The sequence below is a fragment of the Amia ocellicauda genome, chromosome 21 (genome assembly GCF_036373705.1).
Source record: "Amia ocellicauda isolate fAmiCal2 chromosome 21, fAmiCal2.hap1, whole genome shotgun sequence".
In the NCBI taxonomy this organism is placed as follows: Eukaryota; Metazoa; Chordata; class Actinopteri; order Amiiformes; family Amiidae; genus Amia; species Amia ocellicauda.
Window position 1 is genome coordinate 4375633 of NC_089870.1, and position 27628 is coordinate 4403260.

Sequence of the window (27628 nt, forward strand, 5' to 3'; positions counted from 1 at the left end):
TTGTAGGGGGCACCTGGATTTGAACCAGAGACCTCTTGATCTGCAGTCAAATGCTCTACCACTGAGCTATACCCCCTCCACTTGTAGATCACAAGCTCAAATGTATTAATGAAGATGAATATCAAAAGCCCTGCGTGAGGAATCAACATTATGAACGCCATTCACTACCATCAAACGAAAAGGCAACTTACTGTTTAAAGAACCTCATTTTACTCATAACAGCATGTTTTCGTAGGGGGCTCCTGGATTTGAAGCAGAGACCTCTTGATCTGCTGTAAAACGCGCCACCACTGAGCTACACTCTGTTCGATTGCAATAGAAACATTCTCATTAGATAACGAAGGCAGAGCTGGAAACCCTCCCACATCTAAGAAATCACATTGGTGCAATCTTGACCAAAAATAAATTGCAACCAGCAGATTGAAGACATACATGGAAAAAACATCTTGTATCACTTTTAGTGTGAACCTGAATTTGAAGCAGAGACCTCTTGATCTGCAGTTAAATTCTCTATCATTGAGCTAAACAATGCTCGTAAACATATCCTAATTAAGACAAACATCAAAAGACACGTGATGGAATTACATCACAAAAACCATCCACTTCCATTGAAGATGAAGCAATTCACAATTTGAAGAAGCACATTCTACTCATTACAGCATGTTTCCATAGGTGGCACCTGGAATTGAAGCATAGACCTCTTGCTCTGCAGTAAAATGCTGTATGAATGAGATATTTACTCTGTTCAATTGCAAATGAAACATTTTCATTATATAACATAGGCAGAACTGGAAACCCTCCTTTATCTAAGGAATCACTATGGTGCAATTTTGATCAACAATAATAAGGAACCCGCAGATTGCAGATATACATTGAACAAACACCCTGTTTCTCTTTTAAGGGGCACCTGGTTTTGGACCAGTGACCACTTGATCTGCAGTGAAATACTCCACCATTGAGCTATAGTGCATTGAATTGTAAAATAAAGATTGTCATTAAATAACAAAGGCAGAGCTGGAGACCCTGCCATATCTAAGGAATGACTTTGGTGCAATCTTGACCAAGAATAAAAGGTAAGCAACAGATTGAAGAAACACATTGAACAAACACCCTAATTCTCTTGTAGGGGGCACCTGGATTTGAACCAGAGACCTCTTGATCTGCAGTCAAATGCTCTACCACTGAGCTATACCCCCTCCACTTGTAGAACACAAGCTCACATGTATTAATGAAGATGAATATCAAAAGCCCTGCGTGAGGAACCAACATTATGAACGCCATTCACTACCATCAAACGAAAAGGCAACTTACTGTTTAAAGAACCTCATTTTACTCATAACAGCATGTTTTCGTAGGGGGCTCCTGGATTTGAAGCAGAGACCTCTTGATCTGCAGTAAAACGCGCCACCACTGAGCTACACTCTGTTCGATTGCAATAGAAACATTCCCATTAGATAACGAAGGCAGAGCTGGAAACCCTCCCACATCTAAGAAATCACATTGGTGCAATCTTGACCAAAAATAAATTGCAACCACCAGATTGAAGACATACATGGAAAAAACATCTTGTATCACTTTTAGTGTGAACCTGAATTTGAAGCAGAGACCTCTTGATCTGCAGTTAAATTCTCTACCATTGAGCTAAACAATGCTCGTAAACATATCCTAATTAAGACGAACATCAAAAGACACGTGATGGAATTACATCACAAAAACCATCCACTTCCATTGAAGATAAAGCAATTCACAATTTGAAGAAGCACATTCTACTCATTACAGCATGTTTCCATAGGTGGCACCTGGAATTGAAGCATAGACCTCTTGCTCTGCAGTAAAATGCTGTATGAATGAGCTATTTACTCTTTTCAATTGCAAATGAAACATTTTCATTATATAACAAAGGCAGAACTGGAAACCCTCCTTTATCTAAGGAATCACTATGGTGCAATTTTGATCAACAATAATAAGCAACCCGCAGATTGCAGATATACATTGAACAAACACCCTGTTTCTCTTTTAAGGGGCACCTGGTTTTGGACCAGTGACCACTTGATCTGTTGTGAAATACTCCACCATTGAGCTAAAGTGCATTGAATTGTAAAATAAAGATTGTCATTCAATAACAAAGGCTGAGCTGGAAACCCTGCCATATCTAAGGAATGACTTTGGTGCAATCTTGACCAAGAATAAAAGGTAACCAACAGATTGAAGATACACATTGAACAAACACCCAATTTCTCTTGTAGAGGGCACCTGGATTTGAACCAGAGACCTCTTGCTCTGCAGAAAAATGATGTATGAATGAGATATTCACTCTGTTCAATTGCAAATGAAACATTGTCATTATATAACAAAAGCAGAACTGGAAACCCTCCTTTATCTAAGGAATCACTATGGTGCAATTTTGATCAACAATAATAAGGAACCCACAGATTGCAGATATACAATGAACAAACACCCTGTTTCTCTTTTAAGGGGCACCTGGTTTTGGACCAGTGACCACTTGATCTGTTGTGAAATACTCCACCATTGAGCTATAGTGCATTGAATTGTAAAATAAAGATTGTCATTCAATAACAAAGGCTGAGCTGGAAACCCTGCCATATCTAAGGAATGACTTTGGTGCAATCTTGACCAAGAATAAAATGTAAGCAACTGATTGAAGATACACATTGAGCAAACACCCTAATTCTCTTGTAGGGGGCACCTGGATTTGAACCAGAGACCTCTTGATCTGCAGTCAAATGCTCTACCACTGAGCTATACCTCCTCCACTTGTAGAACACACGCTCACATGTATTAATGAAGATGAATATCAAAAGCCCTGCTTGAGGAACCTACATTATGAACGCCATTCACTACCATCAAACGAAAAGGCAACTTACTGTTTAAAGAACCTCATTTTACTCATAACAGCATGTTTTCGTAGGGGGCTCCTGGATTTGAAGCAGAGACCTCTTGATCTGCAGTAAAACGCGCCACCACTGAGCTACACTCTGTTCGATTGCAATAGAAACATTCTCATTAGATAACGAAGGCAGAGCTGGAAACCCTCCCACATCTAAGAAATCACATTGGTGCAATCTTGACCAAAAATAAATTGCAACCAGCAGATTGAAGACATACATGGAAAAAACATCTTGTATCACTTTTAGTGTGAACCTGAATTTGAAGCAGAGACCTCTTGATCTGCAGTTAAATTCTCTACCATTGAGCTAAACAATGCTCGTAAACATATCCTAATTAAGACGAACATCAAAAGACACGTGATGGAATTACATCACAAAAACCATCCACTTCCATTGAAGATAAAGCAATTCACAATTTGAAGAAGCACATTCTACTCATTACAGCATGTTTCCATAGGTGGCACCTGGAATTGAAGCAGAGACCTCTTGCTCTGCAGTAAAATGCTGTATGAATGAGCTATTTACTCTGTTCAATTGCAAATGAAACATTTTCATGATATAACATAGGCAGAACTGGAAACCCTCCTTTATCTAAGGAATCACTATGGTGCAAATTTGATCTACAATAATAAGGAACCCGCAGATTGCAGATATACATTGAACAAACACCCTGTTTCTCTTTTAAGGGGCACCTGGTTTTGGACCAGTGACCACTTGATCTGTTGTGAAATACTCCACCATTGAGCTATAGTGCATTTAATTGTAAAATAAAGATTGTCATAAAATTACAAAGGCAGAGCTGGAGACCATGCCATATCTAAGGAATGACTTTGGTGCAATCTTGACCAAGAATAAAAGGTAAGCAACAGATTGAAGATACACATTGAACAAACACCCTAATTCTCTTGTAAGGGGCACCTGGATTTGAACCAGAGACCTCTTGCTCTGTAGAAAAATTATGAATGAATGAGATATTCACTCTGTTCAATTGCAAATGAAACATTCTCATTATATAACAAAAGCAGAACTGGAAACCCTCCTTTATCTAAGGAATCACTATGGTGCAATTTTGATCAACAATAATAGGCAACCCGCAGATTGCAGATATACATTGAACAAACACCCTGTTTCTCATTTAAGGGGCACTTGGTTTTGGACCAGTGACCTCTTGATCTGCAGTGAAATACTCTAGCATTGAGCTATAGTGCATTGAATTGTAAAATAAAGATTGTCATTCAATAACAAAGGCTGAGCTGGAAACCCTGCCATATCTAAGGAATGACTTTGGTGCAATCTTGACCAAGAATAAAAGGTAACCAACAGATTGAAGATACACATTGAACAAACACCCAATTTCTCTTGTAGAGGGCACCTGGATTTGAACCAGAGACCTCTTGCTCTGCAGAAAAATGATGTATGAATGAGATATTCACTCTGTTCAATTGCAAATGAAACATTCTCATTATATAACAAAAGCAGAACTGGAAACCCTCCTTTATCTAAGGAATCACTATGGTGCAATTTTGATCAACAATAATAGGCAACCCGCAGATTGCAGATATACATTGAACAAACACCCTGTTTCTCTTTTAAGGGGCACCTGGTTTTGGACCAGTGACCACTTGATCTGTTGTGAAATACTCCACCATTGAGCTATAGTGCATTTAATTGTAATATAAAGATTGTCATTCAATAACAAAGGCTGAGCTGGAAACCCTGCCATATCTAAGGAATGAATTTGGTGCAATCTTGACCAAGAATAAAATGTAAGCAACAGATTGAAGATACACATTGAACAAACACCCAATTTCCTTGTAGAGGGCACCTGGATTTGAACCAGAGACCTCTTGCTCTGTAGAAAAATGATGTATGAATGAGATATTCACTCTGTTCAATTGCAAATGAAACATTCTCATTATATAACAAAAGCAGAACTGGAAACCCTCCTTTATCTAAGGAATCACTATGGTGCAATTTTGATCAACAATAATAGGCAACCCGCAGATTGCAGATATAAATTGAACAAACACCCTGTTTCTCATTTAAGGGGCACTTGGTTTTGGACCAGTGACCTCTTGATCTGCAGTGAAATACTCTAGCATTGAGCTATAGTGCATTGAATTGTAAAATAAAGATTGTCATAAAATTACAAAGGCAGAGCTGGAGACCCTGCCATATCTAAGGATTGACTTTGGTGCAATCTTGACCAAGAATAAAAGTTAAGCAACAGATTGAAGAAACACATTGAACAAACACCCTAATTCTTTTGTAGGGGGCAACTGGATTTGAACCAGAGACCTCTTGATCTGCAGTCAAATGCTCTACCACTGAGCTATACCCCCTCCACTTGTAGAACACAAGCTCACATGTATTAATGAAGATGAATATCAAAAGCCCTGCGTGAGGAATCAACATTATGAACGCCATTCACTACCATCAAACGAAAAGGCAACTTACTGTTTAAAGAACCTCATTTTACTCATAACAGCATGTTTTCGTAGGGGGCTCCTGGATTTGAAGCAGAGACCTCTTGATCTGCAGTAAAACGCGCCACCACTGAGCTACACTCTGTTCGATTGCAATAGAAACATCCTCATTAGATAACGAAGGCAGAGCTGGAAACCCTCCCACATCTAAGAAATCACATTGGTGCAATCTTGACCAAAAATAAATTGCAACCAGCAGATTGAAGACATACATGGAAAAAACATCTTGTATCACTTTTAGTGTGAACCTGAATTTGAAGCAGAGACCTCTTGATCTGCAGTTAAATTCTCTACCATTGAGCTAACAATGCTCGTAAACATATCCTAATTAAGACGAACATCAAAAGACACGTGATGGAATTACATCACAAAAACCATCCACTTCCATTGAAGATAAAGCAATTCACAATTTGAAGAAGCACATTCTACTCATTACAGCATGTTTCCATAGGTGGCACCTGGAATTGAAGCATAGACCTCTTGCTCTGCAGTAAAATGCTGTATGAATGAGCTATTTACTCTGTTCAATTGCAAATGAAACATTTTCATTATATAACATAGGCAGAACTGGAAACCCTCCTTTATCTAAGGAATCACTATTGTGCAATTTTGATCAACAATAATAAGGAACCCGCAGATTGCAGATATACATTGAACAAACACCCTGTTTCTCTTTTAAGGGGCACCTGGTTTTGGACCAGTGACCACTTGATCTGTTGTGAAATACTCCACCATTGAGCTATAGTGCATTGAATTGTAAAATAAAGATTGTCATTCAATAACAAAGGCTGAGCTAGAAACCATACCATATCTAAGGAATGACTTTGGTGCAATCTTGACCAAGAATAAAAGGTAACCAACAGATTGAAGATACACATTGAACAAACACCCAATTTCTCTTGTAGAGGGCACCTGGATTTGAAGCAGAGACCTCTTGCTCTGCAGAAAAATGATGAATGAGTGAGATATTCACTCTGTTCAATTGCAAATGAAACATTTTCATTATATAACATAGGCAGAACTGGAAACCCTCCTTTATCTAAGGAATCACTATGGTGCAATTTTGATCAACAATAATAAGGAACCCGCAGATTGCAGATATACATTGAACAAACACCCTGTTTCTCTTTTAAGGCGAACCTGGTTTTGGACCAGTGACCACTTGATCTGTTGTGAAATACTCCACCATTGAGCTATAGTGCATTTAATTGTAAAATAAAGATTGTCATAAAATTACAAAGGCAGAGCTGGAGACCATGCCATATCTAAGGAATGACTTTGGTGCAATCTTGACCAAGAATAAAAGGTAAGCAACAGATTGAAGATACACATTGAACAAACACCCTAATTCTCTTGTAAGGGGCACCTGGATTTGAACCAGAGACCTCTTGCTCTGTAGAAAAATTATGAATGAATGAGATATTCACTCTGTTCAATTGCAAATGAAACATTCTCATTATATAACAAAAGCAGAACTGGAAACCCTCCTTTATCTAAGGAATCACTATGGTGCAATTTTGATCAACAATAATAGGCAACCCGCAGATTGCAGATATAAATTGAACAAACACCCTGTTTCTCATTTAAGGGGCACTTGGTTTTGGACCAGTGACCTCTTGATCTGCAGTGAAATACTCTAGCATTGAGCTATAGAGCATTGAATTGTAAATTAAAGATTGTCAATAAATTACAAAGGCAGAGCTGGAGACCCTGCCATATCTAAGGAATGACTTTGGTGCAATCTTGACCAAGAATAAAATGTAAGCAACAGATTGAAGATACACATTGAACAAACACCCTAATTCTCTTGTAGGGTGCACCTGGATTTGAACCAGAGACCTCTTGAGCTGCAGTCAAATGCTCTACCACTGAGCTATATCCCCTCCATTTGTAGAACACAATCTCACATGTATTAATGAAGATGAATATCAAAAGCCCTGCGTGAGGAACCAACATTATGAACGCCATTCACTACCATCAAACGAAAAGGCAACTTACTGTTTAAAGAACCTCATTTTACTCATAACAGCATGTTTTCGTAGGGGGCTCCTGGATTTGAAGCAGAGACCTCTTGATCTGCAGTAAAACGTGCCACCACTGAGCTACACTCTGTTCGATTGCAATAGAAACATTCTCATTAGATAACGAAGGCAGAGCTGGAAACCCTCCCACATCTAAGAAATCACATTGGTGCAATCTTGACCAAAAATAAATTGCAACCAGCAGATTGAAGACATACATGGAAAAAACATCTTGTATCACTTTTAGTGTGAACCTGAATTTGAAGCAGAGACCTCTTGATCTGCAGTTAAATTCTCTACCATTGAGCTAACAATGCTCGTAAACATATCCTAATTAAGACGAACATCAAAAGACACGTGATGGAATTACATCACAAAAACCATCCACTTCCATTGAAGATAAAGCAATTCACAATTTGAAGAAGCACATTCTACTCATTACAGCATGTTTCCATAGGTGGCACCTGGAATTGAAGCATAGACCTCTTGCTCTGCAGTAAAATGCTGTATGAATGAGCTATTTACTCTGTTCAATTGCAAATGAAACATTTTCATGATATATCATAGGCAGAACTGGAAACCCTCCTTTATCTAAGGAATCACTATTGTGCAATTTTGATCAACAATAATAAGGAACCCGCAGATTGCAGATATACATTGAACAAACACCCTGTTTCTCTTTTAAGGGGCACCTGGTTTTGGACCAGTGACCACTTGATCTGTTGTGAAATACTCCACCATTGAGCTATAGTGCATTGAATTGTAAAATAAAGATTGTCATTCAATAACAAAGGCTGAGCTAGAAACCATACCATATCTAAGGAATGACTTTGGTGCAATCTTGACCAAGAATAAAAGGTAACCAACAGATTGAAGATACACATTGAACAAACACCCAATTTCTCTTGTAGAGGGCACCTGGATTTGAAGCAGAGACCTCTTGCTCTGCAGAAAAATGATGAATGAGTGAGATATTCACTCTGTTCAATTGCAAATGAAACATTTTCATTATATAACATAGGCAGAACTGGAAACCCTCCTTTATCTAAGGAATCACTATGGTGCAATTTTGATCAACAATAATAAGGAACCCGCAGATTGCAGATATACATTGAACAAACACCCTGTTTCTCTTTTAAGGGGCACCTGGTTTTGGACCAGTGACCACTTGATCTGTTGTGAAATACTCCACCATTGAGCTATAGTGCATTTAATTGTAAAATAAAGATTGTCATAAAATTACAAAGGCAGAGCTGGAGACCCTGCCATATCTAAGGAATGACTTTGGTGCAATCTTGACCAAGAATAAAAGGTAAGCAACAGATTGAAGATACACATTGAACAAACACCCTAATTCTCTTGTAAGGGGCACCTGGATTTGAACCAGAGACCTCTTGCTCTGTAGAAAAATTATGAATGAATGAGATATTCACTCTGTTCAATTGCAAATGAAACATTCTCATTACATAACAAAAGCAGAACTGGAAACCCTCCTTTATCTAAGGAATCACTATGGTGCAATTTTGATCAACAATAATAGGCAACCCGCAGATTGCAGATATAAATTGAACAAACACCCTGTTTCTCATTTAAGGGGCACTTGGTTTTGGACCAGTGACCTCTTGATCTGCAGTGAAATACTCTAGCATTGAGCTATAGAGCATTGAATTGTAAAATAAAGATTGTCAATAAATTACAAAGGCAGAGCTGGAGACCCTGCTATATCTAAGGAATGACTTTGGTGCAATCTTGACCAAGAATAAAATGTAAGCAACAGATTGAAGATACACATTGAACAAACACCCTAATTCTCTAGTAGGGGGCACCTGGATTTGAACCAGAGACCTCTTGAGCTGCAGTCAAATGCTCTACCACTGAGCTATATCCCCTCCATTTGCAGAACACAATCTCACATGTATTAATGAAGATGAATATCAAAAGCCCTGCGTGAGGAACCAACATTATGAACGCCATTCACTACCATCAAACGAAAAGGCAACTTACTGTTTAAAGAACCTCATTTTACTCATAACAGCATGTTTTCGTAGGGGGCTCCTGGATTTGAAGCAGAGACCTCTTGATCTGCTGTAAAACGCGCCACCACTGAGCTACACTCTGTTCGATTGCAATAGAAACATTCTCATTAGATAACGAAGGCAGAGCTGGAAACCCTCCCACATCTAAGAAATCACATTGGTGCAATCTTGACCAAAAATAAATTGCAACCAGCAGATTGAAGACATACATGGAAAAAACATCTTGTATCACTTTTAGTGTGAACCTGAATTTGAAGCAGAGACCTCTTGATCTGCAGTTAAATTCTCTATCATTGAGCTAAACAATGCTCGTAAACATATCCTAATTAAGACGAACATCAAAAGACACGTGATGGAATTACATCACAAAAACCATCCACTTCCATTGAAGATGAAGCAATTCACAATTTGAAGAAGCACATTCTACTCATTACAGCATGTTTCCATAGGTGGCACCTGGAATTGAAGCATAGACCTCTTGCTCTGCAGTAAAATGCTGTATGAATGAGATATTTACTCTGTTCAATTGCAAATGAAACATTTTCATTATATAACATAGGCAGAACTGGAAACCCTCCTTTATCTAAGGAATCACTATGGTGCAATTTTGATCAACAATAATAAGGAACCCGCAGATTGCAGATATACATTGAACAAACACCCTGTTTCTCTTTTAAGGGGCACCTGGTTTTGGACCAGTGACCACTTGATCTGTTGTGAAATACTCCACCATTGAGCTATAGTGCATTGAATTGTAAAATAAAGATTGTCATTAAATAACAAAGGCAGAGCTGGAGACCCTGCCATATCTAAGGAATGACTTTGGTGCAATATTGACCAAGAATAAAAGGTAAGCAACAGATTGAAGAAAAACATTGAACAAACACCCAATTTCCTTGTAGAGGGCACCTGGATTTGAACCAGAGACCTCTTGCTCTGTAGAAAAATGATGTATGAATGAGATATTCACTCTGTTCAATTGCAAATGAAACATTCTCATTATATAACAAAAGCAGAACTGGAAACCCTCCTTTATCTAAGGAATCACTATGGTGCAATTTTGATCAACAATGATAAGGAACCCGCAGATTGCAGATATACATTGAACAAACACCCTGTTTCTCTTTTAAGGGGCACCTGGTTTTGGACCAGTGACCTCTTGATCTGCAGTGAAATACTCTAGCATTGAGCTATAGTGCATTGAATTGTAAAATAAAGATTGTCATTCAATAACAAAGGCTCAACTGGAAACCATACCATATCTAAGGAATGACTTTGGTGCAATCTTGACCAAGAATAAAAGGTAACCAACAGATTGAAGATACACATTGAACAAACACCCAATTTCTCTTGTAGAGGGCACCTGGATTTGAACCAGAGACCTCTTGATCTGCAGTCAAATGATCTACCACTGAGCTATACCCCCTCCACTTGTAGAACACACGCTCACATGTATTAATGAAGATGAATATCAAAAGCCCTGCGTGAGGAACCAACATTATGAACGCCATTCACTACCATCAAACGAAAAGGCAACTTACTGTTTAAAGAACCTCATTTTACTCATAACTGCATGTTTTCGTAGGGGGCTCCTGGATTTGAAGCAGAGACCTCTTGATCTGCAGTAAAACGCGCCACCACTGAGCTACACTCTGTTCGATTGCAATAGAAACATTCTCATTAGATAACGAAGGCAGAGCTGGACACCCTCCCACATCTAAGAAATCACATTGGTGCAATCTTGACCAAAAATAAATTGCAACCAGCAGATTGAAGACATACATGGAAAAAACATCTTGTATCACTTTTAGTGTGAATCTGAATTTGAAGCAGAGACCTCTTGATCTGCAGTTAAGTTCTCTACCATTGAGCTAACAATGCTCGTAAACATATCCTAATTAAGACGAACATCAAAAGACACGTGATGGAATTACATCACAAAAACCATCCACTTCCATTGAAGATAAAGCAATTCACAATTTGAAGAAGCACATTCTACTCATTACAGCATGTTTCCATAGGTGGCACCTGGAATTGAAGCATAGACCTCTTGCTCTGCAGTAAAATGCTGTATGAATGAGCTATTTACTCTGTTCAATTGCAAATTAAACATTTTCATTATATAACAAAGGCAGAACTGGAAACCCCCCCTTATCTAAGGAATCACTATGGTGCAATTTTGATCAACAATAATAAGGAACCCGCAGATTGCAGATATACATTGAACAAACACCCTGTTTCTCTTTTAAGGGGCACCTGGTTTTGGACCAGTGACCACTTGATCTGTTGTGAAATACTCCACCATTGAGCTATAGTGCATTGAATTGTAAAATAAAGATTGTCATTCAATAACAAAGGCTGAGCTGGAAACCCTGCCATATCTAAGGAATGACTTTGGTGCAATCTTGACCAAGAATAAAAGGTAACCAACAGATTGAAGATACACATTGAACAAACACCCAATTTCTCTTGTAGAGGGCACCTGGATTTGAACCAGAGACCTCTTGATCTGCAGTCAAATGATCTACCACTGAGCTATACCCCCTCCACTTGTAGAACACACGCTCACATGTATTAATGAAGATGAATATCAAAAGCCCTGCGTGAGGAACCAACATTATGAACGCCATTCACTACCATCAAACGAAAAGGCAACTTACTGTTTAAAGAACCTCATTTTACTCATAACTGCATGTTTTCTTAGGGGCTCCTGGATTTGAAGCAGAGACCTCTTGATCTGCAGTAAAACGCGCCACCACTGAGCTACACTCTGTTCGATTGCAATAGAAACATTCTCATTAGATAACGAAGGCAGAGCTGGACACCCTCCCACATCTAAGAAATCACATTGGTGCAATCTTGACCAAAAATAAATTGCAACCAGCAGATTGAAGACATACATGGAAAAAACATCTTGTATCACTTTTAGTGTGAATCTGAATTTGAAGCAGAGACCTCTTGATCTGCAGTTAAGTTCTCTACCATTGAGCTAACAATGCTCGTAAACATATCCTAATTAAGACGAACATCAAAAGACACGTGATGGAATTACATCACAAAAACCATCCACTTCCATTGAAGATAAAGCAATTCACAATTTGAAGAAGCACATTCTACTCATTACAGCATGTTTCCATAGGTGGCACCTGGAATTGAAGCATAGACCTCTTGCTCTGCAGTAAAATGCTGTATGAATGAGCTATTTACTCTGTTCAATTGCAAATTAAACATTTTCATTATATAACAAAGGCAGAACTGGAAACCCCCCCTTATCTAAGGAATCACTATGGTGCAATTTTGATCAACAATAATAAGGAACCCGCAGATTGCAGATATACATTGAACAAACACCCTGTTTCTCTTTTAAGGGGCACCTGGTTTTGGACCAGTGACCACTTGATCTGTTGTGAAATACTCCACCATTGAGCTATAGTGCATTGAATTGTAAAATAAAGATTGTCATTCAATAACAAAGGCTGAGCTGGAAACCCTGCCATATCTAAGGAATGACTTTGGTGCAATCTTGACCAAGAATAAAAGGTAACCAACAGATTGAAGATACACATTGAACAAACACCCAATTTCTCTTGTAGAGGGCACCTGGATTTGAACCAGAGACCTCTTGCTCTGCAGAAAAATGATGTATGAATGAGATATTCACTCTGTTCAATTGCAAATGAAACATTCTCATTATATAACAAAAGCAGAACTGGAAACCCTCCTTTATCTAAGGAATCACTATGGTGCAATTTTGATCAACACTGATAAGGAACCCGCAGATTGCAGATATACATTGAACAAACACCCTGTTTCTCTTTTAAGGGGCACCTGGTTTTGGACCAGTGACCTCTTGATCTGCAGTGAAATACTCTAGCATTGAGCTATAGTGCATTGAATTGTAAAATAAAGATTGTCATTCAATAACAAAGGCTCAGCTGGAAACCATACCATATCTAAGGAATGACTTTGGTGCAATCTTGACCAAGAATAAATTGTAAGCAACAGATTGAAAATACACATTGAACAAACACCCTAATTCTCTTGTAGGGGGCACCTGGATTTGAACCAGAGACCTCTTGATCTGCAGTCAAATGCTCTACCACTGAGCTATACCCCCTCCACTTGTAGAACACACGCTCACATGTATTAATGAAGATGAATATCAAAAGCCCTGCTTGAGGAACCTACATTATGAACGCCATTCACTACCATCAAACGAAAAGGCAACTTACTGTTTAAAGAACCTCATTTTACTCATAACAGCATGTTTTCGTAGGGGGCTCCTGGATTTGAAGCAGAGACCTCTTGATCTGCAGTAAAACGCGCCACCACTGAGCTACACTCTGTTCGATTGCAATAGAAACATTCTCATTAGATAACGAAGGCAGAGCTGGAAACCCTCCCACATCTAAGAAATCACATTGGTGCAATCTTGACCAAAAATAAATTGCAACCAGCAGATTGAAGACATACATGGAAAAAACATCTTGTATCACTTTTAGTGTGAACCTGAATTTGAAGCAGAGACCTCTTGATCTGCAGTTAAATTCTCTACCATTGAGCTAAACAATGCTCGTAAACATATCCTAATTAAGACGAACATCAAAAGACACGTGATGGAATTACATCACAAAAACCATCCACTTCCATTGAAGATAAAGCAATTCACAATTTGAAGAAGCACATTCTACTCATTACAGCATGTTTCCATAGGTGGCACCTGGAATTGAAGCATAGACCTCTAGCTCTGCAGTAAAATGCTGTATGAATGAGCTATTTACTCTGTTCAATTGCAAATGAAACATTTTCATTATATAACAAAGGCAGAACTGGAAACCCTCCTTTATCTAAGGAATCACTATGGTGCAATTTTGATCAACAATAATAAGGAACCCGCAGATTGCAGATATACATTGAACAAACACCCTGTTTCTCTTTTAAGGGGCACCTGGTTTTGGACCAGTGACCACTTGATCTGTTGTGAAATACTCCACCATTGAGCTATAGTGCATTGAATTGTAAAATAAAGATTGTCATTCAATAACAAAGGCTGAGCTGGAAACCCTGCCATATCTAAGGAATGACTTTGGTGCAATATTGACCAAGAATAAAAGGTAAGCAACAGATTGAAGAAAAACATTGAACAAACACCCAATTTCCTTGTAGAGGGCACCTGGATTTGAACCAGAGACCTCTTGCTCTGTAGAAAAATGATGTATGAATGAGATATTCACTCTGTTCAATTGCAAATGAAACATTCTCATTATATAACAAAAGCAGAACTGGAAACCCTCCTTTATCTAAGGAATCACTATGGTGCAATTTTGATCAACAATGATAAGGAACCCGCAGATTGCAGATATACATTGAACAAACACCCTGTTTCTCTTTTAAGGGGCACCTGGTTTTGGACCAGTGACCTCTTGATCTGCAGTGAAATACTCTAGCATTGAGCTATAGTGCATTGAATTGTAAAATAAAGATTGTCATTCAATAACAAAGGCTCAGCTGGAAACCATACCATATCTAAGGAATGACTTTGGTGCAATCTAGACCAAGAATAAAAGGTAACCAACAGATTGAAGATACACATTGAACAAACACCCAATTTCTCTTGTAGAGGGCACCTGGATTTGAACCAGAGACCTCTTGATCTGCAGTCAAATGATCTACCACTGAGCTATACCCCCTCCACTTGTAGAACACACGCTCACATGTATTAATGAAGATGAATATCAAAAGCCCTGCGTGAGGAACCAACATTATGAACGCCATTCACTACCATCAAACGAAAAGGCAACTTACTGTTTAAAGAACCTCATTTTACTCATAACTGCATGTTTTCTTAGGGGCTCCTGGATTTGAAGCAGAGACCTCTTGATCTGCAGTAAAACGCGCCACCACTGAGCTACACTCTGTTCGATTGCAATAGAAACATTCTCATTAGATAACGAAGGCAGAGCTGGACACCCTCCCACATCTAAGAAATCACATTGGTGCAATCTTGACCAAAAATAAATTGCAACCAGCAGATTGAAGACATACATGGAAAAAACATCTTGTATCACTTTTAGTGTGAATCTGAATTTGAAGCAGAGACCTCTTGATCTGCAGTTAAGTTCTCTACCATTGAGCTAACAATGCTCGTAAACATATCCTAATTAAGACGAACATCAAAAGACACGTGATGGAATTACATCACAAAAACCATCCACTTCCATTGAAGATAAAGCAATTCACAATTTGAAGAAGCACATTCTACTCATTACAGCATGTTTCCATAGGTGGCACCTGGAATTGAAGCATAGACCTCTAGCTCTGCAGTAAAATGCTGTATGAATGAGCTATTTACTCTGTTCAATTGCAAATGAAACATTTTCATTATATAACAAAGGCAGAACTGGAAACCCTCCTTTATCTAAGGAATCACTATGGTGCAATTTTGATCAACACTGATAAGGAACCCGCAGATTGCAGATATACATTGAACAAACACCCTGTTTCTCTTTTAAGGGGCACCTGGTTTTGGACCAGTGACCACTTGATCTGTTGTGAAATACTCCACCATTGAGCTATAGTGCATTGAATTGTAAAATAAAGATTGTCATTCAATAACAAAGGCTGAGCTGGAAACCCTGCCATATCTAAGGAATGACTTTGGTGCAATATTGACCAAGAATAAAAGGTAAGCAACAGATTGAAGAAAAACATTGAACAAACACCCAATTTCCTTGTAGAGGGCACCTGGATTTGAACCAGAGACCTCTTGCTCTGTAGAAAAATGATGTATGAATGAGATATTCACTCTGTTCAATTGCAAATGAAACATTCTCATTATATAACAAAAGCAGAACTGGAAACCCTCCTTTATCTAAGGAATCACTATGGTGCAATTTTGATCAACAATGATAAGGAACCCGCAGATTGCAGATATACATTGAACAAACACCCTGTTTCTCTTTTAAGGGGCACCTGGTTTTGGACCAGTGACCTCTTGATCTGCAGTGAAATACTCTAGCATTGAGCTATAGTGCATTGAATTGTAAAATAAAGATTGTCATTCAATAACAAAGGCTCAGCTGGAAACCATACCATATCTAAGGAATGACTTTGGTGCAATCTAGACCAAGAATAAAAGGTAACCAACAGATTGAAGATACACATTGAACAAACACCCAATTTCTCTTGTAGAGGGCACCTGGATTTGAACCAGAGACCTCTTGATCTGCAGTCAAATGATCTACCACTGAGCTATACCCCCTCCACTTGTAGAACACACGCTCACATGTATTAATGAAGATGAATATCAAAAGCCCTGCGTGAGGAACCAACATTATGAACGCCATTCACTACCATCAAACGAAAAGGCAACTTACTGTTTAAAGAACCTCATTTTACTCATAACTGCATGTTTTCGTAGGGGGCTCCTGGATTTGAAGCAGAGACCTCTTGATCTGCAGTAAAACGCGCCACCACTGAGCTACACTCTGTTCGATTGCAATAGAAACATTCTCATTAGATAACGAAGGCAGAGCTGGACACCCTCCCACATCTAAGAAATCACATTGGTGCAATCTTGACCAAAAATAAATTGCAACCAGCAGATTGAAGACATACATGGAAAAAACATCTTGTATCACTTTTAGTGTGAATCTGAATTTGAAGCAGAGACCTCTTGATCTGCAGTTAAGTTCTCTACCATTGAGCTAACAATGCTCGTAAACATATCCTAATTAAGACGAACATCAAAAGACACGTGATGGAATTACATCACAAAAACCATCCACTTCCATTGAAGATAAAGCAATTCACAATTTGAAGAAGCACATTCTACTCATTACAGCATGTTTCCATAGGTGGCACCTGGAATTGAAGCATAGACCTCTTGCTCTGCAGTAAAATGCTGTATGAATGAGCTATTTACTCTGTTCAATTGCAAATTAAACATTTTCATTATATAACAAAGGCAGAACTGGAAACCCCCCCTTATCTAAGGAATCACTATGGTGCAATTTTGATCAACAATAATAAGGAACCCGCAGATTGCAGATATACATTGAACAAACACCCTGTTTCTCTTTTAAGGGGCACCTGGTTTTGGACCAGTGACCACTTGATCTGTTGTGAAATACTCCACCATTGAGCTATAGTGCATTGAATTGTAAAATAAAGATTGTCATTCAATAACAAAGGCTGAGCTGGAAACCCTGCCATATCTAAGGAATGACTTTGGTGCAATCTTGACCAAGAATAAAAGGTAACCAACAGATTGAAGATACACATTGAACAAACACCCAATTTCTCTTGTAGAGGGCACCTGGATTTGAACCAGAGACCTCTTGATCTGCAGTCAAATGATCTACCACTGAGCTATACCCCCTCCACTTGTAGAACACACGCTCACATGTATTAATGAAGATGAATATCAAAAGCCCTGCGTGAGGAACCAACATTATGAACGCCATTCACTACCATCAAACGAAAAGGCAACTTACTGTTTAAAGAACCTCATTTTACTCATAACTGCATGTTTTCTTAGGGGCTCCTGGATTTGAAGCAGAGACCTCTTGATCTGCAGTAAAACGCGCCACCACTGAGCTACACTCTGTTCGATTGCAATAGAAACATTCTCATTAGATAACGAAGGCAGAGCTGGACACCCTCCCACATCTAAGAAATCACATTGGTGCAATCTTGACCAAAAATAAATTGCAACCAGCAGATTGAAGACATACATGGAAAAAACATCTTGTATCACTTTTAGTGTGAATCTGAATTTGAAGCAGAGACCTCTTGATCTGCAGTTAAGTTCTCTACCATTGAGCTAACAATGCTCGTAAACATATCCTAATTAAGACGAACATCAAAAGACACGTGATGGAATTACATCACAAAAACCATCCACTTCCATTGAAGATAAAGCAATTCACAATTTGAAGAAGCACATTCTACTCATTACAGCATGTTTCCATAGGTGGCACCTGGAATTGAAGCATAGACCTCTTGCTCTGCAGTAAAATGCTGTATGAATGAGCTATTTACTCTGTTCAATTGCAAATTAAACATTTTCATTATATAACAAAGGCAGAACTGGAAACCCCCCCTTATCTAAGGAATCACTATGGTGCAATTTTGATCAACAATAATAAGGAACCCGCAGATTGCAGATATACATTGAACAAACACCCTGTTTCTCTTTTAAGGGGCACCTGGTTTTGGACCAGTGACCACTTGATCTGTTGTGAAATACTCCACCATTGAGCTATAGTGCATTGAATTGTAAAATAAAGATTGTCATTCAATAACAAAGGCTGAGCTGGAAACCCTGCCATATCTAAGGAATGACTTTGGTGCAATCTTGACCAAGAATAAAAGGTAACCAACAGATTGAAGATACACATTGAACAAACACCCAATTTCTCTTGTAGAGGGCACCTGGATTTGAACCAGAGACCTCTTGCTCTGCAGAAAAATGATGTATGAATGAGATATTCACTCTGTTCAATTGCAAATGAAACATTCTCATTATATAACAAAAGCAGAACTGGAAACCCTCCTTTATCTAAGGAATCACTATGGTGCAATTTTGATCAACACTGATAAGGAACCCGCAGATTGCAGATATACATTGAACAAACACCCTGTTTCTCTTTTAAGGGGCACCTGGTTTTGGACCAGTGACCTCTTGATCTGCAGTGAAATACTCTAGCATTGAGCTATAGTGCATTGAATTGTAAAATAAAGATTGTCATTCAATAACAAAGGCTCAGCTGGAAACCATACCATATCTAAGGAATGACTTTGGTGCAATCTTGACCAAGAATAAATTGTAAGCAACAGATTGAAAATACACATTGAACAAACACCCTAATTCTCTTGTAGGGGGCACCTGGATTTGAACCAGAGACCTCTTGATCTGCAGTCAAATGCTCTACCACTGAGCTATACCCCCTCCACTTGTAGAACACACGCTCACATGTATTAATGAAGATGAATATCAAAAGCCCTGCTTGAGGAACCTACATTATGAACGCCATTCACTACCATCAAACGAAAAGGCAACTTACTGTTTAAAGAACCTCATTTTACTCATAACAGCATGTTTTCGTAGGGGGCTCCTGGATTTGAAGCAGAGACCTCTTGATCTGCAGTAAAACGCGCCACCACTGAGCTACACTCTGTTCGATTGCAATAGAAACATTCTCATTAGATAACGAAGGCAGAGCTGGAAACCCTCCCACATCTAAGAAATCACATTGGTGCAATCTTGACCAAAAATAAATTGCAACCAGCAGATTGAAGACATACATGGAAAAAACATCTTGTATCACTTTTAGTGTGAACCTGAATTTGAAGCAGAGACCTCTTGATCTGCAGTTAAATTCTCTACCATTGAGCTAAACAATGCTCGTAAACATATCCTAATTAAGACGAACATCAAAAGACACGTGATGGAATTACATCACAAAAACCATCCACTTCCATTGAAGATAAAGCAATTCACAATTTGAAGAAGCACATTCTACTCATTACAGCATGTTTCCATAGGTGGCACCTGGAATTGAAGCATAGACCTCTAGCTCTGCAGTAAAATGCTGTATGAATGAGCTATTTACTCTGTTCAATTGCAAATGAAACATTTTCATTATATAACAAAGGCAGAACTGGAAACCCTCCTTTATCTAAGGAATCACTATGGTGCAATTTTGATCAACAATAATAAGGAACCCGCAGATTGCAGATATACATTGAACAAACACCCTGTTTCTCTTTTAAGGGGCACCTGGTTTTGGACCAGTGACCACTTGATCTGTTGTGAAATACTCCACCATTGAGCTATAGTGCATTGAATTGTAAAATAAAGATTGTCATTCAATAACAAAGGCTGAGCTGGAAACCCTGCCATATCTAAGGAATGACTTTGGTGCAATCTTGACCAAGAATAAAAGGTAACCAACAGATTGAAGATACACATTGAACAAACACCCAATTTCTCTTGTAGAGGGCACCTGGATTTGAACCAGAGACCTCTTGCTCTGCAGAAAAATGATGTATGAATGAGATATTCACTCTGTTCAATTGCAAATGAAACATTCTCATTATATAACAAAAGCAGAACTGGAAACCCTCCTTTATCTAAGGAATCACTATGGTGCAATTTTGATCAACAATAATAAGGAACCCACAGATTGCAGATATACATTGAACAAACACCCTGTTTCTCTTTTAAGGGGCACCTGGTTTTGGACCAGTGACCACTTGATCTGTTGTGAAATACTCCACCATTGAGCTATAGTGCATTGAATTGTAAAATAAAGATTGTCATTCAATAACAAAGGCTGAGCTGGAAACCCTGCCATATCTAAGGAATGACTTTGGTGCAATCTTGACCAAGAATAAAAGGTAAGCAACAGATTGAAGAAACACATTGAACAAACTCCCTTATTCTCTTGTAGGGGGCACCTGGATTTGAACCAGAGACCTCTTGATCTGCAGTCAAATGCTCTACCACTGAGCTATACCCCCTCCACTTGTAGAACACAAGCTCACATGTATTAATGAAGATGAATATCAAAAGCCCTGCGTGAGGAACCAACATTATGAACGCCATTCACTACCATCAAACGAAAAGGCAACTTACTGTTTAAAGAACCTCATTTTACTCATAACAGCATGTTTTCGTAGGGGGCTCCTGGATTTGAAGCAGAGACCTCTTGATCTGCAGTAAAACGCGCCACCACTGAGCTACACTCTGTTCGATTGCAATAGAAACATTCCCATTAGATAACGAAGGCAGAGCTGGAAACCCTCCCACATCTAAGAAATCACATTGGTGCAATCTTGACCAAAAATAAATTGCAACCAGCAGATTGAAGACATACATGGAAAAAACATCTTGTATCACTTTTAGTGTGAACCTGAATTTGAAGCAGAGACCTCTTGATCTGCAGTTAAATTCTCTACCATTGAGCTAACAATGCTCGTAAACATATCCTAATTAAGACGAACATCAAAAGACACGTGATGGAATTACATCACAAAAACCATCCACTTCCATTGAAGATAAAGCAATTCACAATTTGAAGAAGCACATTCTACTCATTACAGCATGTATCCATAGGTGGCACCTGGAATTGAAGCATAGACCTCTTGCTCTGCAGTAAAATGCTGTATGAATGAGCTATTTACTCTGTTCAATTGCAAATGAAACATTTTCATTATATAACAAAGGCAGAACTGGAAACCCTCCTTTATCTAAGGAATCACTATGGTGCAATTTTGATCAACAATAATAAGGAACCCGCAGATTGCAGATATACATTGAACAAACACCCTGTTTCTCTTTTAAGGGGCACCTGGTTTTGGACCAGTGACCACTTGATCTGTTGTGAAATACTCCACCATTGAGCTAAAGAGCATTGAATTGTAAAATAAAGATTGTCATTCAATAACAAAGGCTGAGCTGGAAACCCTGCCATATCTAAGGAATGACTTTGGTGCAATCTTGACCAAGAATAAAAGGTAACCAACAGATTGAAGATACACATTGAACAAACACCCAATTTCTCTTGTAGAGGGCACCTGGATTAGAACCAGAGACCTCTTGCTCTGCAGAAAAATGAAGTATGAATGAGATATTCACTCTGTTCAATTGCAAATGAAACATTCTCATTATATAACAAAAGCAGAACTGGAAACCCTCCTTTATCTAAGGAATCACTATGGTGCAATTTTGATCAACAATAATAGGCAACCCGCAGATTGCAGATATACATTGAACAAACACCCTGTTTCTCTTTTAAGGGGCACCTGGTTTTGGACCAGTGACCACTTGATCTGTTGTGAAATACTCCACCATTGAGCTATAGTGCATTTAATTGTAATATAAAGATTGTCATTCAATAACAAAGGCTGAGCTGGAAACCCTGTCATATCTAAGGAATGAATTTGGTGCAATCTTGACCAAGAATAAAATGTAAGCAACAGATTGAAGATACACATTGAACAAACACCCAATTTCCTTGTAGAGGGCACCTGGATTTGAACCAGAGACCTCTTGCTCTGTAGAAAAATGATGTATGAATGAGATATTCACTCTGTTCAATTGCAAATGAAACATTCTCATTATATAACAAAAGCAGAACTGGAAACCCTCCTTTATCTAAGGAATCACTATGGTGCAATTTTGATCAACAATAATAGGCAACCCGCAGATTGCAGATATAAATTGAACAAACACCCTGTTTCTCATTTAAGGGGCACTTGGTTTTGGACCAGTGACCTCTTGATCTGCAGTGAAATACTCTAGCATTGAGCTATAGTGCATTGAATTGTAAAATAAAGATTGTCATAAAATAACAAAGGCAGAGCTGGAGACCCTGCCATATCTAAGGAATGACTTTGGTGCAATCTTGACCAAGAATAAAAGGTAAGCAACAGATTGAAGAAACACATTGAACAAACTCCCTTATTCTCTTGTAGGGGGCACCTGGATTTGAACCAGAGACCTCTTGATCTGCAGTCAAATGCTCTACCACTGAGCTATACCCCCTCCACTTGTAGAACACAAGCTCACATGTATTAATGAAGATGAATATCAAAAGCCCTGCGTGAGGAACCAACATTATGAACGCCATTCACTACCATCAAACGAAAAGGCAACTTACTGTTTAAAGAACCTCATTTTACTCATAACAGCATGTTTTCGTAGGGGGCTCCTGGATTTGAAGCAGAGACCTCTTGATCTGCAGTAAAACGCGCCACCACTGAGCTACACTCTGTTCGATTGCAATAGAAACATTCCCATTAGATAACGAAGGCAGAGCTGGAAACCCTCCCACATCTAAGAAATCACATTGGTGCAATCTTGACCAAAAATAAATTGCAACCAGCAGATTGAAGACATACATGGAAAAAACATCTTGTATCACTTTTAGTGTGAACCTGAATTTGAAGCAGAGACCTCTTGATCTGCAGTTAAATTCTCTACCATTGAGCTAACAATGCTCGTAAACATATCCTAATTAAGACGAACATCAAAAGACACGTGATGGAATTACATCACAAAAACCATCCACTTCCATTGAAGATAAAGCAATTCACAATTTGAAGAAGCACATTCTACTCATTACAGCATGTATCCATAGGTGGCACCTGGAATTGAAGCATAGACCTCTTGCTCTGCAGTAAAATGCTGTATGAATGAGCTATTTACTCTGTTCAATTGCAAATGAAACATTTTCATTATATAACAAAGGCAGAACTGGAAACCCTCCTTTATCTAAGGAATCACTATGGTGCAATTTTGATCAACAATAATAAGGAACCCGCAGATTGCAGATATACATTGAACAAACACCCTGTTTCTCTTTTAAGGGGCACCTGGTTTTGGACCAGTGACCACTTGATCTGTTGTGAAATACTCCACCATTGAGCTAAAGAGCATTGAATTGTAAAATAAAGATTGTCATTCAATAACAAAGGCTGAGCTGGAAACCCTGCCATATCTAAGGAATGACTTTGGTGCAATCTTGACCAAGAATAAAAGGTAACCAACAGATTGAAGATACACATTGAACAAACACCCAATTTCTCTTGTAGAGGGCACCTGGATTAGAACCAGAGACCTCTTGCTCTGCAGAAAAATGAAGTATGAATGAGATATTCACTCTGTTCAATTGCAAATGAAACATTCTCATTATATAACAAAAGCAGAACTGGAAACCCTCCTTTATCTAAGGAATCACTATGGTGCAATTTTGATCAACAATAATAGGCAACCCGCAGATTGCAGATATACATTGAACAAACACCCTGTTTCTCTTTTAAGGGGCACCTGGTTTTGGACCAGTGACCACTTGATCTGTTGTGAAATACTCCACCATTGAGCTATAGTGCATTTAATTGTAATATAAAGATTGTCATTCAATAACAAAGGCTGAGCTGGAAACCCTGTCATATCTAAGGAATGAATTTGGTGCAATCTTGACCAAGAATAAAATGTAAGCAACAGATTGAAGATACACATTGAACAAACACCCAATTTCCTTGTAGAGGGCATCTGGATTTGAACCAGAGACCTCTTGCTCTGTAGAAAAATGATGTATGAATGAGATATTCACTCTGTTCAATTGCAAATGAAACATTCTCATTATATAACAAAAGCAGAACTGGAAACCCTCCTTTATCTAAGGAATCACTATGGTGCAATTTTGATCAACAATAATAGGCAACCCGCAGATTGCAGATATAAATTGAACAAACACCCTGTTTCTCATTTAAGGGGCACTTGGTTTGGACCAGTGACCTCTTGATCTGCAGTGAAATACTCTAGCATTGAGCTATAGTGCATTGAATTGTAAAATAAAGATTGTCATAAAATTACAAAGGCAGAGCTGGAGACCCTGCCATATCTAAGGAATGACTTTGGTGCAATCTTGACCAAGAATAAAAGGTAAGCAACAGATTGAAGAAACACATTGAACAAACTCCCTTATTCTCTTGTAGGGGGCACCTGGATTTGAACCAGAGACCTCTTGATCTGCAGTCAAATGCTCTAACACTGAGCTATACCCCCTCCACTTGTAGAACACAAGCTCACATGTATTAATGAAGATGAATATCAAAAGCCCTGCGTGAGGAACCAACATTATGAACGCCATTCACTACCATCAAACGAAAAGGCAACTTACTGTTTAAAGAACCTCATTTTACTCATAACAGCATGTTTTCGTAGGGGGCTCCTGGATTTGAAGCAGAGACCTCTTGATCTGCAGTAAAACGCGCCACCACTGAGCTACACTCTGTTCGATTGCAATAGAAACATTCCCATTAGATAACGAAGGCAGAGCTGGAAACCCTCCCACATCTAAGAAATCACATTGGTGCAATCTTGACCAAAAATAAATTGCAACCAGCAGATTGAAGACATACATGGAAAAAACATCTTGTATCACTTTTAGTGTGAACCTGAATTTGAAGCAGAGACCTCTTGATCTGCAGTTAAATTCTCTACCATTGAGCTAACAATGCTCGTAAACATATCCTAATTAAGACGAACATCAAAAGACACGTGATGGAATTACATCACAAAAACCATCCACTTCCATTGAAGATAAAGCAATTCACAATTTGAAGAAGCACATTCTACTCATTACAGCATGTATCCATAGGTGGCACCTGGAATTGAAGCATAGACCTCTTGCTCTGCAGTAAAATGCTGTATGAATGAGCTATTTACTCTGTTCAATTGCAAATGAAACATTTTCATTATATAACAAAGGCAGAACTGGAAACCCTCCTTTATCTAAGGAATCACTATGGTGCAATTTTGATCAACAATAATAAGGAACCCGCAGATTGCAGATATACATTGAACAAACACCCTGTTTCTCTTTTAAGGGGCACCTGGTTTTGGACCAGTGACCACTTGATCTGTTGTGAAATACTCCACCATTGAGCTAAAGAGCATTGAATTGTAAAATAAAGATTGTCATTCAATAACAAAGGCTGAGCTGGAAACCCTGCCATATCTAAGGAATGACTTTGGTGCAATCTTGACCAAGAATAAAAGGTAACCAACAGATTGAAGATACACATTGAACAAACACCCAATTTCTCTTGTAGAGGGCACCTGGATTAGAACCAGAGACCTCTTGCTCTGCAGAAAAATGAAGTATGAATGAGATATTCACTCTGTTCAATTGCAAATGAAACATTCTCATTATATAACAAAAGCAGAACTGGAAACCCTCCTTTATCTAAGGAATCACTATGGTGCAATTTTGATCAACAATAATAGGCAACCCGCAGATTGCAGATATACATTGAACAAACACCCTGTTTCTCTTTTAAGGGGCACCTGGTTTTGGACCAGTGACCACTTGATCTGTTGTGAAATACTCCACCATTGAGCTATAGTGCATTTAATTGTAATATAAAGATTGTCATTCAATAACAAAGGCTGAGCTGGAAACCCTGTCATATCTAAGGAATGAATTTGGTGCAATCTTGACCAAGAATAAAATGTAAGCAACAGATTGAAGATACACATTGAACAAACACCCAATTTCCTTGTAGAGGGCACCTGGATTTGAACCAGAGACCTCTTGCTCTGTAGAAAAATGATGTATGAATGAGATATTCACTCTGTTCAATTGCAAATGAAACATTCTCATTATATAACAAAAGCAGAACTGGAAACCCTCCTTTATCTAAGGAATCACTATGGTGCAATTTTGATCAACAATAATAGGCAACCCGCAGATTGCAGATATAAATTGAACAAACACCCTGTTTCTCATTTAAGGGGCACTTGGTTTTGGACCAGTGACCTCTTGATCTGCAGTGAAATACTCTAGCATTGAGCTATAGTGCATTGAATTGTAAAATAAAGATTGTCAATAAATTACAAAGGCAGAGCTGGAGACCCTGCCATATCTAAGGAATGACTTTGGTGCAATCTTGACCAAGAATAAAATGTAAGCAACAGATTGAAGATACACATTGAACAAACACCCTAATTCTCTTGTAGGGGGCACCTGGAATTGAACCAGAGACCTCTTGATCTGCAGTCAAATGCTCTACCACTGAGCTATACACCCTCCACTTGTAGAACACAAGCTCACATGTATTAATGAAGATGAATATCAAAAGCCCTGCGTGAGAAACCAACATTATGAACGCCATTCACTACCATCAAACGAAAAGGCAACTTACTGTGTAAAGAGCCTCATTTTACTCATAATAGCATGTTTTCGTAGGGGGCTCCTGGATTTGAAGCAGAGACCTCTTGATCTGCAGTAAAACGCGCCACCACTGAGCTACACTCTGTTCGATTGCAATAGAAACATTCTCATTAGATAACGAAGGCAGAGCTGGAAACCCTCCCACATCTAAGAAATCACATTGGTGCAATCTTGACCAAAAATAAATTGCAACCAACAGATTGAAGACATACATGGAAAAAACATCTTGTATCACTTTTAGTGTGAACCTGAATTTGAAGCAGAGACCTCTTGATCTGCAGTTAAATTCTCTACCATTGAGCTAAACAATGCTCGTAAACATATCCTAATTAAGACGAACATCAAAAGACACGTGATGGAATTACATCACAAAAACCATCCACTTCCATTGAAGATAAAGCAATTCACAATTTAAAGAAGCACATTCTA

General features: G+C 38.6%; 17 non-coding genes across 17 annotated transcripts; all 17 read right to left on the reverse strand.

The window, feature by feature from the left end:
- Nucleotides 1–4: 4 nt before the first annotated feature.
- trnac-gca (transfer RNA cysteine (anticodon GCA)) lies at nucleotides 5–76 on the reverse strand. The gene has a single exon. It is a non-coding gene; the product is annotated as a tRNA-Cys (tRNA).
- A 1048-nt stretch (nucleotides 77–1124) lies between these two features.
- Nucleotides 1125–1196, reverse strand: trnac-gca (transfer RNA cysteine (anticodon GCA)). Its single transcript has one exon. It is a non-coding gene; the product is annotated as a tRNA-Cys (tRNA).
- Nucleotides 1197–2698: 1502 nt separating this feature from the next.
- Nucleotides 2699–2770, reverse strand: trnac-gca (transfer RNA cysteine (anticodon GCA)). Its single transcript has one exon. It is a non-coding gene; the product is annotated as a tRNA-Cys (tRNA).
- Nucleotides 2771–5179: 2409 nt separating this feature from the next.
- On the reverse strand, nucleotides 5180–5251 carry trnac-gca (transfer RNA cysteine (anticodon GCA)). Its single transcript has one exon. It is a non-coding gene; the product is annotated as a tRNA-Cys (tRNA).
- A 1955-nt stretch (nucleotides 5252–7206) lies between these two features.
- On the reverse strand, nucleotides 7207–7278 carry trnac-gca (transfer RNA cysteine (anticodon GCA)). Its single transcript has one exon. It is a non-coding gene; the product is annotated as a tRNA-Cys (tRNA).
- A 1955-nt stretch (nucleotides 7279–9233) lies between these two features.
- On the reverse strand, nucleotides 9234–9305 carry trnac-gca (transfer RNA cysteine (anticodon GCA)). Its single transcript has one exon. It is a non-coding gene; the product is annotated as a tRNA-Cys (tRNA).
- Nucleotides 9306–10806: 1501 nt separating this feature from the next.
- Nucleotides 10807–10878, reverse strand: trnac-gca (transfer RNA cysteine (anticodon GCA)). Its single transcript has one exon. It is a non-coding gene; the product is annotated as a tRNA-Cys (tRNA).
- A 1047-nt stretch (nucleotides 10879–11925) lies between these two features.
- Nucleotides 11926–11997, reverse strand: trnac-gca (transfer RNA cysteine (anticodon GCA)). The gene has a single exon. It is a non-coding gene; the product is annotated as a tRNA-Cys (tRNA).
- Nucleotides 11998–13497: 1500 nt separating this feature from the next.
- trnac-gca (transfer RNA cysteine (anticodon GCA)) lies at nucleotides 13498–13569 on the reverse strand. Its single transcript has one exon. It is a non-coding gene; the product is annotated as a tRNA-Cys (tRNA).
- A 1501-nt stretch (nucleotides 13570–15070) lies between these two features.
- trnac-gca (transfer RNA cysteine (anticodon GCA)) lies at nucleotides 15071–15142 on the reverse strand. Its single transcript has one exon. It is a non-coding gene; the product is annotated as a tRNA-Cys (tRNA).
- A 1499-nt stretch (nucleotides 15143–16641) lies between these two features.
- Nucleotides 16642–16713, reverse strand: trnac-gca (transfer RNA cysteine (anticodon GCA)). The gene has a single exon. It is a non-coding gene; the product is annotated as a tRNA-Cys (tRNA).
- Nucleotides 16714–17760: 1047 nt separating this feature from the next.
- trnac-gca (transfer RNA cysteine (anticodon GCA)) lies at nucleotides 17761–17832 on the reverse strand. The gene has a single exon. It is a non-coding gene; the product is annotated as a tRNA-Cys (tRNA).
- A 1500-nt stretch (nucleotides 17833–19332) lies between these two features.
- On the reverse strand, nucleotides 19333–19404 carry trnac-gca (transfer RNA cysteine (anticodon GCA)). The gene has a single exon. It is a non-coding gene; the product is annotated as a tRNA-Cys (tRNA).
- A 1502-nt stretch (nucleotides 19405–20906) lies between these two features.
- On the reverse strand, nucleotides 20907–20978 carry trnac-gca (transfer RNA cysteine (anticodon GCA)). Its single transcript has one exon. It is a non-coding gene; the product is annotated as a tRNA-Cys (tRNA).
- A 1954-nt stretch (nucleotides 20979–22932) lies between these two features.
- trnac-gca (transfer RNA cysteine (anticodon GCA)) lies at nucleotides 22933–23004 on the reverse strand. Its single transcript has one exon. It is a non-coding gene; the product is annotated as a tRNA-Cys (tRNA).
- A 1953-nt stretch (nucleotides 23005–24957) lies between these two features.
- On the reverse strand, nucleotides 24958–25029 carry trnac-gca (transfer RNA cysteine (anticodon GCA)). The gene has a single exon. It is a non-coding gene; the product is annotated as a tRNA-Cys (tRNA).
- A 1954-nt stretch (nucleotides 25030–26983) lies between these two features.
- trnac-gca (transfer RNA cysteine (anticodon GCA)) lies at nucleotides 26984–27055 on the reverse strand. The gene has a single exon. It is a non-coding gene; the product is annotated as a tRNA-Cys (tRNA).
- Between the last annotated feature and the right edge of the window lie 573 nt (nucleotides 27056–27628).